The sequence below is a fragment of the Aythya fuligula genome, chromosome 1 (genome assembly GCF_009819795.1).
Source record: "Aythya fuligula isolate bAytFul2 chromosome 1, bAytFul2.pri, whole genome shotgun sequence".
NCBI classification, from domain to species: domain Eukaryota; kingdom Metazoa; phylum Chordata; class Aves; order Anseriformes; family Anatidae; genus Aythya; species Aythya fuligula.
Genome location: NC_045559.1, coordinates 203,608,130 through 203,625,579, shown reverse-complemented (window position 1 = coordinate 203,625,579; position 17,450 = coordinate 203,608,130). Strand labels below are relative to the sequence as shown.

At 46.1% G+C, this 17,450-nt stretch overlaps 1 protein-coding gene across 2 annotated transcripts in view; it reads right to left on the bottom strand.

The window, feature by feature from the left end:
* The window catches only part of PAK1 (p21 (RAC1) activated kinase 1), a 65,705-nt gene extending 50,359 nt beyond the window's left edge, over positions 1 to 15,346 (bottom strand). Inside the window, exons 1-2 of one of the 2 annotated variants that reach the window (XM_032194022.1) lie at positions 15,319 to 15,346; positions 7,939 to 8,062 (exon numbers count right to left, since the gene is read on the bottom strand). The gene's annotated coding sequence lies outside the window, so the exon portion shown is untranslated. The remainder of the gene's footprint in view (positions 1 to 7,938; positions 8,063 to 15,318) is intronic. The other variant, XM_032194031.1, reaches the window with a different exon arrangement.
* Positions 15,347 to 17,450: the final 2,104 nt, after the last annotated feature.

Genomic DNA, 17,450 nt, shown 5'->3' with positions numbered 1-17,450 from the left:
AGAACTCTGCTATTTTCTGAATAAAGAAATACCCTGAAATAGTTTTTAACACAGAATGAGCAGGGGGATCTGTAAAAAAGGATATTTCTCTTTTTTTTTTTTTTTTTTTTTTTTTCTTTTAAGCCTAGTCTTGCTGCCTAGAGAAAAGCACAGTGCAATTTCACAATCTTTTCCTAAATTTTAAGCAACAGACAGAAAATGATGCCTCCGTAAAACACGACTCAATGACAAAACGTTACCACCGTGGGTGACGGAACGACTTCTGCTGTGTTCCTCCAAGGGAAAAACACCTGCAGGGCAATGCAGAACACCTGAAAGCAAACAACAGCTCCACTACCCACGTATAAACCAAGAAAGCAAGTCGAGAAAAGCCCCCCAAGTTTACAGCAGAGGAGGAACACAGTTCAAGTTTCCCGATTCCTGCCCTGTTCTGGTTCTGGGGTTCGCATTTCCACCCTCTGTGCCTCTGTGAATTTTGAAAGCGCCTGCAGAGCGAGGCGAGGAGCTGCGCGGCGGGGCAGGCTGCCAGGCAGAAGCTGCTCGCTCTGGTCCTGCACCCAGAATGGAAACAGCTCCGAGAGCGGAGAAGGAGCCAGCAGCTTCCTGCTGTCAGCACCCAGCTCCTGTGCAATCCCCCTGATCAGGGAGAAAGGCAGCGCCTGCCACCTGTGCTCTGCCCCCAACACATCTGAGTCACGGCGCGCTGCATAGCATCACGCTAGCTTTCCCCTTTCCTCTTGAATGAAGCTCACAGAAATGTTCTCCTTCAAATTGTTAAATCCTTACCACGCTTGCTCCTATTCCCTATCTCGTACAAGCAGAGATTTGGACCTGACACCAGGCTGCATCTCTGGTACCCTCCATGTGAAGCGCATGGTGAGGCCTACCCTACCCCACAAAGCACGTCCAAGGTGTGATGCCACCATCGGATTCCTTTCTGTCCGCTCGTTCACATTTCTCTGCTATTCTAACTGGCTTGTCTTCGCCCCACCTGCTTGCTGATCTGCTCATAAAATCATAAAATCATAGAATCACAGAATCATTAGGGTTGGAAAAGCCCTCCAGGATCATCTGGTCCAACCACCCCCTACCACCAATGTCCCCACCAAACCCTGTCCCCAAGCACCACGTCCAACCTCTCCTTGAACACCCCCAGGGACGGGGACTCCCCCACCTCCCTGGGCAACCCGTCCCAAGGCCTGACCGCTCTTGCTGAGCAGAAATGTCTCCTCATTTCAATTTGCTCCTCCAAATTGTTTCCCCCTTTCATGGAAAGCTGATAGAAGACACCCATCAGTTGAGTGCAACTGCAAGGCCCCAGCATCTCCAGTTACCTTCCATTGGTTTTAAGCCCTAAACACTTCAACAAGCACTTCAGTTAAACAAGAGCTGAACACCAAAACCCTCCACTGATCCACATAAGGTGAGTATTTTGGACAAGAGGAGTCCAAATTTCTAGGCACTGTCTACAGATGCCTCCTTGGCAGAAAATGGAGGTATAATAAAAGCAACAAAAATCCTTTAGAGATCTCAGTGGCATCAGTATTTTAGTTTGGATTTTCACAGCAAAAATAAAAGTTATCTGCCCTTTATATCACTGCAATGAAGAGACATGGCAAACCTCTCCAGGGTTTTTGCTTCCAAAAAAAATAATTGCCAGCCGCCACCAGGTTCAGCAGGACACCACAAGGTCACAACCTTGCTGTCCGTCAGTGGCTTAACTTCTTCAACATCCCACTGAAATGTTGATAACAACGTTGGCAAGCTGCCTCCCAGTTTACCTTTCCAAAAGAGATGCTCGCTTCAGCCTCCATAAACAAAAGTCGATGTTAATGACATGCCAAGTTTGACTCATAAGACTCATTAGCATCTTTACAGAGCTTGCGGTTTGTTTTTTCATATTTCCCTTTGTGCAGAGTGAAAGAGATCCTCTTTAATTTACATGCCCTGCTTGCAGTACTGCAACAATCGAGTTTCGCCACTCTTATCACTTCTTTCTTCTTAAGAGAGAAAACAAATAAAAGACCAAGTGAACACCCTGGGTTTTCCCTCCTTAATGGCAGAGAAACATTTTACTCATCTGCTCCCTGTCCCTTTCAGGCTTTACAACTGAAATCAAAATTTGGTTATAGCATTTTTGAAAAAGTATGAGGTACACATCCACTTCTAAAAGGTTCATTTGTGACTTCCAGTATGATTTATTTTCCATTTTCAGAGATTCAGAGAACCACCCTGACCCAATCCCACTAACTCCAAAGCAACCCAACTGGCTGATGCAGACGATGCTTTATCACAACAGGCACCTCTGCCTCGAGTCACAGTGACCAGCACAGAGGAAAGCATCTGTCCCAAAGGCAGGACTGTGACCCGTGAACACACGTGGGTTTAGCTGCAGTGGCTGCTCTCACCCCAGGAGCTGTAGGAGATGGACAGCGTTGCAATATAATACACTGGGCATGGAGGCAGAAGTTCTTCGAGCTGGCATCACACCATGGCTGAAAGGACTTAAAGGTCGATTCATATCCCATTTGGCCATCCCCACTACCAGGACGACAACGTCCAGCAGAGCTACACCCCACCACACCCGAAGCTACCCAGAACCACAAATTAGTACCCCCAAAAATACAAATAAATAAATAAATCAAGCTGCAGTTCAACCTCGCTGGCTGTCAGCCAGCCCGGGGTGAGTCCCACAGCTAGAGAGGACCTGAGAGATGAGAATCAGGCCTCCCATCTGTGAGGCAACCGATTCTGCTGGCCTCTTCATCAGTCCCTCGGGGCTGTTTTCACTCTCTCATGAGAATCTGGGATAGAGTTATGTAAAGCAGATTCCTCGCCCTTAATTAAAATAGAGTTCACATGCACACCCTGCTGAAGGCAGCATTAAAAAAAAATAAAATACAAACACTTCTATGAGGGTTGAGTCGCTTATAATTAAAAAAAAAAACTCAGCACACACACAAGGGAGTGTCAAATGCTTGCCAGCCACCTGGATAATCGCTTCCTCCAAAAAGCTGCAGAAGAAAGCTCTGGGGAAAGGAAGGTCACACAGACTCTTGCAAAGGCAATGCAGGTGGGATTTGCCTTGCACAGGTAAGAGCTGCAAAGCCTGTCCCCAAATTCCACCTATTGCAAGGCTGTGTAGCACTAATTCTTCTTCAAAGAACTAGTACGCTCTTCCATCTGTTTTAAAATCAACGCCCTCCTTGTTTTAGCCAAATTCCCCCTGGTTGTAACCGCATGGGATCTGATGGACAAGTTTCACACTCTGCTCGATGTGCTGACTTTACCCTTTAAACCTCACCCAGGTTCCTCCTCCTCCTCCTCACCGACAGCTGAATTCCAGCTTTTTTTTTTTTGCCTCTCCTTGGAAGGCAGCCCGTCTCTTTGACCCTTACAGCTGCCTTTCTGTTACTCCGTTGTACCCTTCTGCAGACATACAGACCAGAACTGCACACCAGACATGAGATGTGGGTGCACCGAGTGCTTACACCATAGCAAAATTACACCATTCATCCTGTCCCTGATGAACACAGTAGCTTTTTTGGTTGCTGCTGCATGGTGACGTTTCCCTTTCCACCCTGAAAAGCGATGTTATACCCAGTAGTTTACCTCCGATTATTCGTGTGGTTTTCAATCTCTAAGACAACCTTTCCTCAAACCTTGCAGCAGCTTCATATCTTGGCAAAAGTCTTCTGCAAATCCAAACATACTGCATCCACTTCAACCCCTTTCTTTCCACAGACCCTCACGGGGGTGGCACAGGAGGATTTCCGTTTTCGGAAGCCTCACTGCCTCTTTCCCAGCAGCAAACATTCACCCCCGTGTTCCTTGTTTCTGACTTTTCCCTTCCTAAAAACTGGTAGTATGACCCTTCAGTGTGTGGTTCCCAGGATCCCCTCCAGAGGCCTTTTTATAGATGGGAATTACGCTGGCAACCACCCCGGTCCTCTGGCACAGTGGCGGTCTGCAGTGATAAACGATACAGCTCGGGCAGCAGCCCTGCAGCTTCACATTCAAGTGCCTCAGGACAGCTGTTTGAGTGCCACTCGGCCTTGGTGACTTATCAACAACTCATTTATCTATTTGGTCCAATTTTTCTTTTATATTTCTGACCTACCAGCTAGAAACGGCGTGGATTATACCCCAATGGATAATACAATTTCCACATCCTAATGGATATAAAGAGCAAGGGGTGCAGATCCAAGCACTGCCAGTGCAAGTTTGGGACAGGAGAAATTAAGGACTAAGGCAGGGGTGGCTCCTGGCTGAGGTCCTCCTTGTCGTTGAGGCTGGCTGTCGTGGAAAGCAACTTTTGTGCAAGCTGCTGTGAGGACACTGACAGATGTCATGCAGTCAGGGGTGCCAACAACTGCAGCTTTACATGTTTTACCCTGCCTGAAGTACTAAAGCTGTTCCTTTTCTCACTAGCACATCCCTGAAACACCCCAAGCACGGACACAAGGTCAGTGAAGTCCTTTCAGATGAAGCCATGTGGAGCCACCTGCCTGCACAGAGCAGAGACCAAAAGAGTTTCCTTCTTCCTCACCCTCCAATTCCTTGCCACATGTACCTTTCAGAAGCCCATGAACAGTCCTGCCCTCCTCACTACATGCATGTAGGTTTTTATCTTCCTTTTGAGTCAATCTCGCTAGCCCCACAGTCATTCCTGTTGCTTTTCCTTAATTTCATCCTACTAAAAGTTAACAAGGATCAAAGATGGCAATTGCTTCACGAAAAAAGAAAAATCTCCTCACCCCTCATACCGATTAACAACATCAGACCCAATTTTCAGAGAGATATTTAAGAGTTTTTAAAAATACTTTACCAGCTTATGTGCCAAATCCCAGCAGTGTCCAAGGGAATCGAGCACCCACGCACTTTCTGGATTCCCACTAGATGCCTACCCAAATCTTTTAGTACGTAATCACATGAAACACTCCACTTTTGTTCTCAAGGTTAGGCACTCAAAGTGCTGCTAGGTTACCAAAACAGGTTACCAAAAAAGAAAAAATTACTGGACTTTTTTATTGTTGTAGTTCCTTCATGTTCAGCAATCTCACCAAATACCTGCTGCACAGTTCCTGATTCTTTTTCACCTTGCTTTCATCCTGGCCATGGCACAAATACTGCCAGTCTCTGTACGTATTTCAGGCTGTTCAGATTTGTGTTTTCTTGTTCACCCTTGGGCCTGCTGCTTTCTGTGTTGCCCTTTACACCTGCATGACAAAAGAAAGCACTTTACCTCTCCATCACAGTTGTTTTATTCTCCCTGAGAGCCTTTATGGACAGCTTTTAGGTAGAAGGCGACAGAGGATGTCAGCACCTCAATGAACAAGGCGGGATCATTTGTACAAGAGATGACTCCTGCACTACACCACTTCAGTTATGAACCGAAGGACTGAAAGGTGAATGGAGCACAGGCCACCACCAGAATTATTTAATAACATCAGTTAAACTGGCAGCAGTATTAGCACCTTAATTCTGTCTTGGATGAAAATTAATGTTTCAGGAGGACACCAACAAGGTGTTTGGTCCCAGATGAAAGTTTATAACCTGTTGTGGAAAGCATCCTTTCATTTCTGAATCATCTGATTACTAGAAAGCATATAATGCTCACAAGATACTATGCAGGCAAATGATGGGAAACCCCAAAAATGCTCTGCTACACCAAGATGTGCATTTGGAAAGCATTCCCTAGGCAAAGCCTGGAAGTCTTTGCTTCACTTTCACTTCACTTTCAGCAACCTGGTCTAGAGGAAGGTTTCCCAGCCCATGGCAGGGGATGCAAGTAGATGATCTTGACCCAAAGAGATGATCTTTGGGTCCCTTCCAAGCCAAATGATAGGGATTACAAGCATTGTGCTTCCACGTTAGCATGCCTAAATGTGCTCAGCTATGAGCACCTTCACCCCCTGATCACAGCCCCCCAAAAAAGCTCAAGCACGCTCCCAGCAGGTGGAGAGGGAACTGTCCTGTCCTTTCATTATGCCCTCAGTCTCCAAGACAACGCAGATTCAGAGTTATGCTCCTAATATTCATTTTTAGCTGACCACATCAAAAAGAAAACAGCTGCCAACAGCCACATCCTCACTTTATAGTTTTGTGATGAGATGGGGCGGAGGGCAGGGTTGGTTTCTGGAAAAAAAAAAAAAAAGGCAAACACAAGTTTCTAATCTGTTAATCAAGAAGAATGCAAAGTCAACCACAGATTCTTTCCTTCTGAATTTGTAGGGTTAGTTCATTAGAAAATTTAGGATCACGGCTCTTACAGAGAGGCCAAACAGTTTTTATGCTGAAGCTCGCACAAGCTAAGCTGGAGAAGCCTTCTACTGCTCACCCCATTGATATCCCAGTGAACAGAAAAACATGAATAAGAGCCCAACCAGTGAAGTGCATGAATTTACAGGAGAGGAGGATGACAGACCAGAGATCACACATGTCAAAGGATTTACCTGTGCCTACATGAGGTACAGGTGGAACGGATTTTATGATCTCAAGTCTTCAAAAGCAAACACAGCTACACCGCAGGTAGGATGAGATCACCTTGCTGAAGTCACTGCTCCTGGATACTGAGCCAAAATAACAGGGAGGGATTCAGAGAGCAACTGAACATCAGCAGATACTCAAGACATGCACTGTTATATTAAACGTGAAGCTTGATGACAGAAGTAAGTATGATGTTAAGAGCACAAAAAAATTGCCTCTTGGATAAAATCGTTTTAATCTCTGTCACCACTACCTCCCGAACCACATACTGATTTATGCCACATGTCAGCATCTGACCACATTTTTCTGGAGTGACAAAAAAACACCAAAAACCAGCTCTCACAAGCACTGTTGGTGGCTTTTGGACCAAGTCCCAGGATGAATAAGTATTGGATCAGATGGCAGGCAGGGTTCTTGCAGGATGTACCTCGTATGACAAAAGGACTGGGCATCTAAAATAGGCATCTAAAGGGGCATCTAAAATAAATCGGATGTTTTTATTTAAGGAAAAAAGAAACCATGATCCTGACAATGCCATAATCAGCTGCAGGAGATGAAGCAAACTCAAGCTGAGATCATTTCAACATTAGCGTTTTTTAAAACAGACAATAACATTAAAAGTGGTCATAGCACACAAAAAAAAGGCATTTTTGGTTGGACCAAGAAAATGAGTGAGCTCTTACAAATATGGCCAGCTCATCATTTCTGAATGTTTATCTTTTGCAACTCATGGACACATTTCAGGGACACAAACACAGACCGAATGAAAAAGCTGGCACTTGAAAGTCAACAAAAAGAGCTAATGAGATGTCTGATCTTTAAACCTATACTTGCCTTTTTTTAAAATTTATTTTATTATTATTTTTTTTATTTCTGTTACCCTGACCCTCCAAAACCCATCTTCATGATGAGTAAATCAGAAACAAGTTTTGGGAGGGGAGCCTGTTACCGCGAGCTGGCAGGATGCTGTTTCAGCAAGTACCACTTCCATGTGAAAGCCCGAAGTCCTACTATGACAGTGCAGTGAGTCACCGAAGAATGTAGACACTGCTTAATGCTAAAAATTGACACTGTTTTGCTTTGTCTAACTGGAGGAAGTGCCTTTATTGAACCTAGAATTCAAACGCTGCCTATGACCGTCTGCCTCCCTTTAAAGGCAGCCTACACAGAATATAACGCTTGTGTTCTTCTTGCTGGCTTCCAGAAAAGCCTTGGAGGAATCTCAGCCTGGTTTTTTTGCTTTCTTCTTCTTGAAGAAAAAGCCATTCCCTCAGCCCTTCCAAATGAAATCCCCACATTTAGAGATTTCCAAGTGTCCCAGCAGCAAAATTGCCTTCGTGATAGAGGAACAAAATGAGCCTAAGGTTTCTTCCCCCTGTCCAACCTTTATCCCCCTCCCAAGCCCTGCAGCAGCTGCTTCTTATTGGGGTGGAAGACAAAGCACACTACCTCCCTACTGCTCATCTGCGTGTGATCAGCATCTTCAGGACCGCAGATGTTTTAGGGCTCCATCTCTCATCAGTCTCGACGATGGCGAGGGAAAGCAAAGATCGACAGGAGACGAACAAGGTTACTGTAGGAAGGGAGAAGGGAAAAAAAAAGAAAAGACAGGCTTTAAGAGATACCGTAAAGGAATAGAAACAGAGGGTGGGGAAAAAAAAAAAAAAAAAAAAAACAGAAGGAATGCAAAAGTTAGTTCCCACGTACACACTGAGTTACATTTAATAGGATTGCCAGTGCTCCCAGATATGAAAGGAGAGAGAGCAGCCCAACACTGCCAGGCTACAGCTTCATCAAGATACAGCATCAATTTTGCTCATCTGAATGTCTTCAAAATCTTGTTTAGACAGCATGAACATGAGCAAGGGAGCTAGGGATTAAAGCCAGACAGGAAAAGTAGTTCTGTTCCCATCCTTTCATTCCTTTTGGCACTGGTTTAATAGTGGAGGAGACTTCTGCTGCTTCTTGTGAGTTTCGTTCAGCCTTTTTAATTATTATCTCTGCTATCGAGAGAGTCAAAAATTGCATAGAAGAATTTGTAAGGTAGAAGACTGCAATTTTTACCTGTCACCTTATTACCAAGACATGTAGGCTGATGCAACGATGAGAAATTCGATGAGCCAGAAATTAGAAAAGATGTTTTTTTATGAGATCAATGTCACTGTGATACAACTGCTATCACTGGTGCTGCAGTTCAACCCCTCCTTCTTCCCTTCACAACTTCTCTGGCTTTCTGTAAGGCTACCCAGGGAAGATTTTGGTGATTGTGCAGGACTCATTTATGCTAAGCTGGTGTTAAGATGCTCTAGACACCCTCACTTTCCCACCCAAAATTAGGAACTGGAGGCTCAGCCTTGCTTCAATCTCATTATTTAAGTCTTCAAGGCACATTTGGCTCGATTTCTGACATTTTTCTCTCCGGATAGGAGTGGGAGAAGTCTCCTTTGTGTGACACAGATTTTTGCATAGCTTTCTCATCCCCAGAAGCTTGGAGCTGAACAGGACGACCAAACACCTTACCACACCCCCACAACATGCATGCATTTTACCCAAGAACCTCGGCAGTTTGATTAGCAGAAAAGCAAATGCTTTAAATGAAGGGTTATAGAGCATGATCACCAGCCATTTCCAGGCTGCCCCCTTTTAGCTCAGCTCCCAAAGCCTTCCCGTTATCATCTGTTGCAATGCCACGGAAGCAAGGCTGAAATTGAACTCGCATCTTATTCCCAAGCGGTGCCGAAGTCAACACAACAGCAAGGCCAAACGGGGATGTGAGCTCTAAGTTGTGGTTAGCATTTTGTGGTTTCAACAGGAAAGTTAGCTCCCCCGGGCAGTCCAGCAAGACAATCGAATCAAACATTTGTGGGAAAAAAAAATTAGCGGTGACCACATCCATTAAAAGTGCCGTTTGGTACAGCCCTCAGAGAATCTGTACTAAATAATCACTCCAGGGTCTTCATTTCATGTCTTCATCCTCCTCCACCCCACTCCTGCACGGAAACCCAGTGTTCCTACCGCAATTCCTCATTTCAGCAAAAAGTGCCAAGAGCCAAGTGCTTCAACCCATCTCCAGGAAATCCTTTATTAGAGAGATTATTTGAACAAAGCACGATACTGAGTAAAAACAAAACCAGAGATTAACATTGGAAATTAAGCCTAAAGTCATTTAAACTTCCATAAGAGCAACAAATCCATAGCCTGAAAACTACATTTCTGCATTATAACAGATATATATTTCTGAATAATAAAGAAAAATGTCATACTTCCTTTTTATGAACTAACATTCCCTTTCCCAAACTTGTTTCTTGAGTTCCTGAGCTTAAGTTTCCCTCGATAGGCTTTGTTTTTAAATAGATTTGTCTGATTTTCTAAAACTAAATTGAATATCTGCCTTTTGACCTTAACTATAGAGTCATCATTTCAGTGATACACTTTATTACTCACTCCCAATTAAAACAACTTTTAGCCAGTACATACTATGACTAAGTCTTCCAGTTTATTTAAAACAATGGTCTATTAAAAACAACGTTTTACTAAATAAAACGCAGACAAACTTGGGCTACAATAAGAGTTAACACATTCTGTGGTTAGCAAAGGAAACGATGCTAAAATTTGCCTTGAGTGAGGTGTTCCTGAAAGGATAAGGACATGGAAATTGTTCTATTTCCAGAAGAACTGCAAAATGTAATGGATGTTTTATAATTGAGTGTCTTATTAATTTTAATGAACTAATAAATATTGCATTTCAAATTTGTATGTGCCCATTGGCTGCTCATTCCTTTTTGTGCTATGTACTCCCTGGTCTTTGCAGCTGTTCAATTCACCTTTTATTGCGAAGGAACGTCTGAGTTCAGACTCAGGTGAGCAGTTTAATGAACTAGAATAAGCAAGGGATACATTAAAAGCCTGGCTTCATTTTTTTTCCCTTCTAACTCAACAGAGAGAGTTACAGAGCTCAGCAATGGCCCCAAACGCATGCGACAAAGGAACAGGGCCTTGAGCTGAAACAAACCCAGTAGCTTCAGTAGGACAGACCGGATTTACTGGGACAAAAGGATCTACTCTTCCCTGCTTGCTGGTGGAGGAAACCAGTTTATCCTTCATCCCAAACAAATCTGAATTATGGGCATGCACGAAGTCTACACTTGGCTCTGACGTAGCTTCTCCAAAGGAAGACTGAAGTAAGACATTCTTGAAATACCTATTAAAGGCAAACGACAGATTCATCCTGGCACAAAGCCTTTAAATTAAACTTGCTGATGAAACTGCAGAACGTTCACTTACAGATAGCTGGGAAAATAAATCCCATTTTTACAAAAAGAATCATTTTTCCAAGCAGCTTGAGTCAAGCGGCCAAGAGACTCATATCTTAAGATCAGCAGAGAATGTAATGTGCTAGTGCAGAAAAATATATTGGAAATTCTTTATGCTAAAGAAACAATAATGTATTTCATGTTATACAAAGCTTTCTGTGGGTAAACGAGGAGAAAGAACGTTTGCAGCAAGACACCAGTTCAAGGGAAAGATATTTCTTACTCCAGCTCCTGTTTCATGAATAGGATGCACGCCCTAAGAAACGTGCTCCATCAAAAGAGCCACCATATAAAATACTTCTGTGAAACTTACAGTCATTACAAGAACTGACAGCTCAAGGCCCTACTTGCAGAAAGTAACTCCAAGGTAGTGCTGTTACTCCTTCAGAAGGAGTAAGGACTTTACATCACCTGGGAACTGTGGACAGTACATACATCAAGCTCACACGAGCAGGAGGCAACACTTTAGGGTAAACCCAGGTGACTCTCCTTGCCCCCAAAACACACACAATATGAACAGGAATTATTTTCCTCCCCCATTATCCATTTAGGTTACATGTATGAACTAATTTCATGGAAAAAGAAGAGAACAAAACACAAAACGCTTGTACACAACATGGATTTGCCACTTGACTTGCTTGCAGTCCATAGCTAAAGGCCAAGATCAAGGAGATGTTTGCAGCTCTATGTCATATAATTCAAGGTAGGCACGATTTATCACATGCCATGCCTCTTATACTTTAATCGGGATCACAAAGGACTATTGTAGGAAGAATTATTTCCTCTTCAGAAAGTACACCTGTGTACTGCTTCGGCAATCTTCTGAATTGGTCTTTTTTTCCCCAAATAGGACTTTAATTCTATCCCACCAGCAATTTTTTTCTCTTTTTTTTTTTTTTTTCATCACCTGAGATGCTAAAGGGACACGTCATTTGCAACTTCATGACTTCACTGATGCTAGCCTAGATGTAGGAAGAGTGACTTTAAGGCGGTAATACTGGTGGTAAGGGTGAAATAAACTGGCTTTATAGCAGGTCCAAAGAGCACGGATGGCAAGATGGAACGAAAGCATGGAAGTACAGTTATCGTTTAACCCGTGTCTAAGACAAGATGAAAGAGATAGAGAATGGCCATCACTGGTTATATGACAGGAAGCCAGAACACAAGGACTGCCAGTTTCAACAGCTCTTCCACAGCCCAGCCACTTTACCAGAAGTATATTGGTACGTAAACCAGACCTCCCTACTTCCACTGTTTCATCAAATTCCCCTGGAAACACACTTAATCGGATGGCTTTTTTTTGGTTTCCCCTTGCCCAGCCCAAGCAAACAATTGCTAAAAGGAAGGGGACTCAGGGAGGCTGTGAGAATTCAGTGCTTTTGCCAGAGGGTTTGGTGCATCCCCAAATTGAGATGGGTAGGAGAAAATCCCCCGAGCTACCTGCCTCATACACCGCAGCAGGCAACGAGTACAACGAGCCATCAGCATTTTTTCGAGTGCAACTCTCTGACCTATTTTAAAACGCCTACTGGAGGATGAGACATAGCGTGTCCTAAAAGGGCCTTTTTCCTTTCTGCGGATGATACAGAGAGCTCGGAGCAGTGATACTGCCATCAAGGGACTCCCACAAAGGGTCCCCAAACGGTGACATTCAGCCGAAAAGGAGCCAGAGCACAGCACAGAATAGAAAATCACAGCATGGCAGGACCCAGGCTGCATCTACAGCTCCGAGGATGTGCCCAGGGAAGGAGAGGACAAAAATAAAGCATCCTCCCCTTGCACAAAGCCAGGAGTCCTTGTCGCCAGCACTGCCCCTCGCAGCCCCAGTGTCCACACCTACGCGTGCCACACGCAGCCGCAGCCAAGCTCAGGAATACGAAAGGGCATACGAAAAGCAGCCCAAATGATTTTCTCCGTACGAGCAAGCGCCAACACAAGCAGAATGTTATCTACATTCTCCCCAATTCCTCCACAGGCCAAATATGTGAGCCCAGCTCCTTGCCCAGCACACAAGAAGGGCTCTCAGACAGTGCAAATCTGGCACACAACATTCTTTCGCCTTCCCACAGAGGTTAAAAAGCCAGCAAGACATATCCCTGTACATGTCAAAGGGCTAAATACTGACTAAGGTTTAAAGAAATACGTGTTTTCTTTATAGATGCTCAGCCTCGGCCCGTTCCTTGAGCCTCCTCATGAGGAGGGGTTGTTTTGCAGGCTCTTTGCAAAGTGCACTTGCTTCTCTTATCAGCTGTGGTTGACAGGATGAACTGCAAACCCCGATCACTTGAAGGGTGGAGCTCGGGATCCAGCATTTTGCTGCTGAGAACAGCCTGCTTCAGCCCCAGGTGGTTCTGCACACCCTTAAAATATAAAGAAGCTGGGCCGTAACAGCTGCGGTTCTGAAATTACGCCGAGTTCCCACACCTAGGAAGTGAGACAAGGTGCAGAAAAGAGAAAGAAGCCACACCAAAGATCACTCATATATAAAGTTAAAAAAAAATAATAATAATCTAGATAGCAAACTGGGTGAAATTCGTGCTTTTGTAGTCAAAGCTGAGAAAGCTCTGCACAGACCTGGAAAAGGATCCACGAGAATCAGAAGAAATCAAAGAGTTTTTTTAACCTTTTAGGCAAAAAAAAAAAAAAAAAAGTTAGCATTTTCAGCCTATGGCAAACAAGGCAGTCAAAACCACAATCAACAAGAAATGTATTTTCACTCGTGGAAGTTACACATGGGTTGTTCCACGTTTCTTCTAACACCCCCATGATGAAGAGCGTGAGCCGAAAGCCTCGCGTGTCCTCCCCTTTTTTTCTCAGCAACATCCAAATCACACAGTACTCAAAGATTTCTCATCGTCATGCTACAAAAGAGCATCTCCCTCTTCAATTTTACTCTTGGCTTTCCCTTCCCAGTCCACAAACAGTAGTTACATCACCTCCTTTGACACAGCCTCTCCCCACAGGGCTCGGGAAGGCTGCACACCCGCCTGGCTTAAGAGTTTCTCACCCTAAACTTATCTGCCCCGTGTAACATAGCTGGAGAACAAGAGACAGGGGCAATCCCCAGCTTAACAAATTCAGCATTCGGCCACATTTAAGTTCCCTCCGTGCTGCCTGTTCTCCCTGGAGAGACAAGCTCGCCCTCTCTGACTAATCCACAGAAAACGCAGAGGGAAAAATTCATTTCCAAGCGGACACCCGCTCGAATTGTTCCACCAGGAGGAGTTTTTGCCAGCTTTTATCCTAAAAACCCACGAGCGAGACCCCCCGTTAAAGGATGTCGGAGCAGTCCAGCACCAGGAAACTCCAGGAATGGGGACGGAGGAGGCAATTTGGCGAGAGGCGGCCGTGAGTCACTGTGCAAAGAGTGAAACTGCGAGCAAAGAGAACAAACACCCTTCCGCCCGTGCCCGGCACGGCCGTTTCACCCTGCTGCCATGCCTTGCTTTCGCTTTAAAAAGCTTGGCTGCACCTCTTTTCCACTTGTTCTTGATCTAATATGTAATAGGGACTGACACCCGGCGTGCCTAATAACCCCATAAAGTGCAGAGCTGCCACCTGGTAGCAAGCCCCCAGCACGGGGAGAGGTCCTGATGTCTTTTTATTAGTAAATCTTGCTCCTGCAGAAGAAGAACTGGAGGTGAGGGGTGAAGAAATGAGGCAGAAATGCTCAGCAGGGGCCAACGCACCACGGCACGCAGAGGGATGGAGGCAGCTCTCCCCGTTTTTTGGGATCGCTCAACCCCACCAAGAAAAGCAGAGAGAACGGGGATTTTGCAGGCGGAGAGCTGGGGATTTGGGGCTTTTCTGTGCATGGGGAAGGGAGGAGAGTTGCAGCCCCGGGAGCTCGTCCTTGGGGCTCTCCGAGAGCACCCAGAGGTGGCACCCATCCCGCAGGGTCCCTCCTGTCCCACTCACGGACAGGAGCCCCGAGCAGGGTGCTGGAGACCTCATTAAGGTCCCGTCCAGTGGGAATTACGCCCCGATCCCAAGCCCAGCTTGGCTTTTAAGGACTTTCATGGCAAAAAGCCACGACCTCAGACATGCACGTGGAGTGGGGTGGGGGGAATGAAGCCAGACACGCTCCCACCTCCCCATCCCTGTGCACCAGCCACCCCAAAAACACCCCAAAGGGGCTGCGTCCCCCCATGGCTTCAGCTCCTCGCCTCTTTGGGGTCACCCCCCAGCACCCCCCTCCAGCCCCATTCAGGACGGGGGTGCTGGGCAAACCCCAGGGCTGAACCCCGAGCTCCCTCTCCCCAGTCCTCTGCCCCAAACACCCCAAAAAAAAAATAAAAAACCCTGCACAACCCGGGGCTGGAGCCAAATCCCTTTGTTAAACAACCGAGCCGGGGAGGCAGGAGGGAGCTGGGCTGTGGGGAAAAAAGGGGGGCGCCCCTTTCCTAATTAAAAAAAAATAAGAAAAAAAAGAAAAAACAAGGGAAGAAGAGGAAAAAACAAATAAAAAGCCCTTCTCTCCACCCTTCTCGGGTGGGAAAGGGAGGAGAGGACTCACCTCCTGCCCGCTGCAAGGTGCCGCCGCCCGGCCCCGCTCCGCTGCGCTCCCCACGCCGCCCTCCGGCCGCCCCAGCGCCGCCTCCCTTCGCCCTCCCCGCCTTTGTCCCTGCCTCTGGCTCCGGGAGGGGGTCCCCGCCCCATTAACACCCCCCTAAAATCTCCCTAACACCCTCCCCCTACAGCCAAGGTGGGCTGGAGGGGCTGGGGGAGAGGCGGGGTCCCCTTATTCACACACACCCCATTCATTCCTCCTCCCCATTCATTCCTCCTCCCCCCCCCTCCCCCCAGCAAGCCAGGACAAAAAGTTGCTTTTTGTATTATTTTTATATATTTACCACCCCCCTAACTCCAAGATTGGCTGCCGGGGCTGGGGGAGAGGCAAGGTCCCCCCATTTCCCCTCCCCATTCATCCCCTCACCCCCATTCCTTCCTCCCCCCATTCATTCTCCCCACCCCCAGCAAACCCAGGTGAAAAGTTTTTTTGTTTGTTTGTTTGTTTTTATATTATTTTTATATATTTACCACCCCCTTACCTCCAAGGTGGGCTGCTGGGGCTGGGGGAGAGGCAGGATCCCCCCCATTCCCTCCCCCTATTCAACCCCCCATTCATTCCTTCCCCCCCCCCAGCGGTGAAAAGTTGTGGGTTTTTTTTGTGTGCTTTATTATTATTTATTTTCCTGTTTTATTTCTTATTATTTATTTATTTATTGGGGGACGGGGGGGGCACGTTCCCAGCATAGCTTCACCCCTGGAAGAAATCTTTGGGGCTGTAATCCAGCCTTGGTGCAAAGCTGGCTGCCCAGCAGCTTTATGGGGTGAAGGAGGGAGAGCGGGGTTGGCCTTAATTATTTATTATGGTTGGCCGTAATTATTTATTATGGTTGGCCATAATAAATCGTTCCTGGGTATCCCAGCAGCGTGGCAGCCCGGCAGGGAGCAGGTCACCAGGCAGGGCTGACTCAATTCCTGCGATTCCTATCGCACCCTACCATCGCCGAGCGTGCGAGGGAGTGTGTGTGCCTGTGGATCCAAAAAAAAGGAGAGAAGGAAAAATGGGCTCTGCCCTGCTCCTGGGCTGCACGAGGTGAGATTTGTGTACCTTATAACTCAGGGATATCGGCTCGCTGGAAACTTGTCACCTTACTTAATAGAAGAGTTTTCTGCTCGGTGCTCGTGACGAGGAAGAGGAGGGATTTGATGGCACGGACGTTCATGGGCTGCCTGCTCAGAACCCGCTGTCTAGACATACAGGCATTAAATGTTTAGTGAAGCAGGTAAATATGGGCAAAAGGGAGGCAAATAACACAGGTCACCACGTCTGCCCTGCCTTTGCACCCGTACGACAGCGCTGCCACGGTCTTGCCCTTCCCCCTCATACCAACAGTTATCAGTTCCCCTGATAAGTTTGTCCAGGAACTAAAGCAGCAGAAAATGAATCCCACAGAAAAAATAAATAAATAAACAAATAGAGGAAGCGAGAACACAAGGCCAGGGCTGGCAGGGAAGGCTGGGCTGGCAGGGAAGGTTGGGCTTGCAGCAGAGCTGATTTCAATGAGCTTAACCTGTTGTGGGACGGCACGCTCGGAATTACTTCCTCTGCTGGATAGATTTAAAACTTGATTCGAAACCATTCAGACTGCATGAGCTCACCCGAAGCAGGGTCTGCACGTAGGATTTCGCCTGGACACGAGGCCAAGGTGTTTCATCAGCACAGGGCAGCGTATCGGTGCCCTCCTTCACAGGCAGCCACCATCAGCCTTATCAAGAAACCCTCGTCAGAGCTGGAGTTGGAACTGAAGACAATTACCTTTCTGTCCTGTGCCGAGACCTGACGAACAACTTCCTCCTGTACCATACTTTAGATCACGAAGCCTCCTAAGGAGCGGGGATGCGCCCTGATAATTAAAAAATAATAATAGATTTTGAAGCCAGGCAAGAGGTTGGCCCAAAGAGCTCATAAAATGCATTCTTTGCAAGATATTTTACCAAATGCTTTTAGTCAACTGCTTAACAATAAAATGGAGAATGGTGGCGTAAGGTTAATTGCAGTGGTTGACTTAAAGGCTGGCCCACATACAGCTGGTTTATATCTGTATAAACCCTGTTATGGTGGTTTCAATATCTGTATAA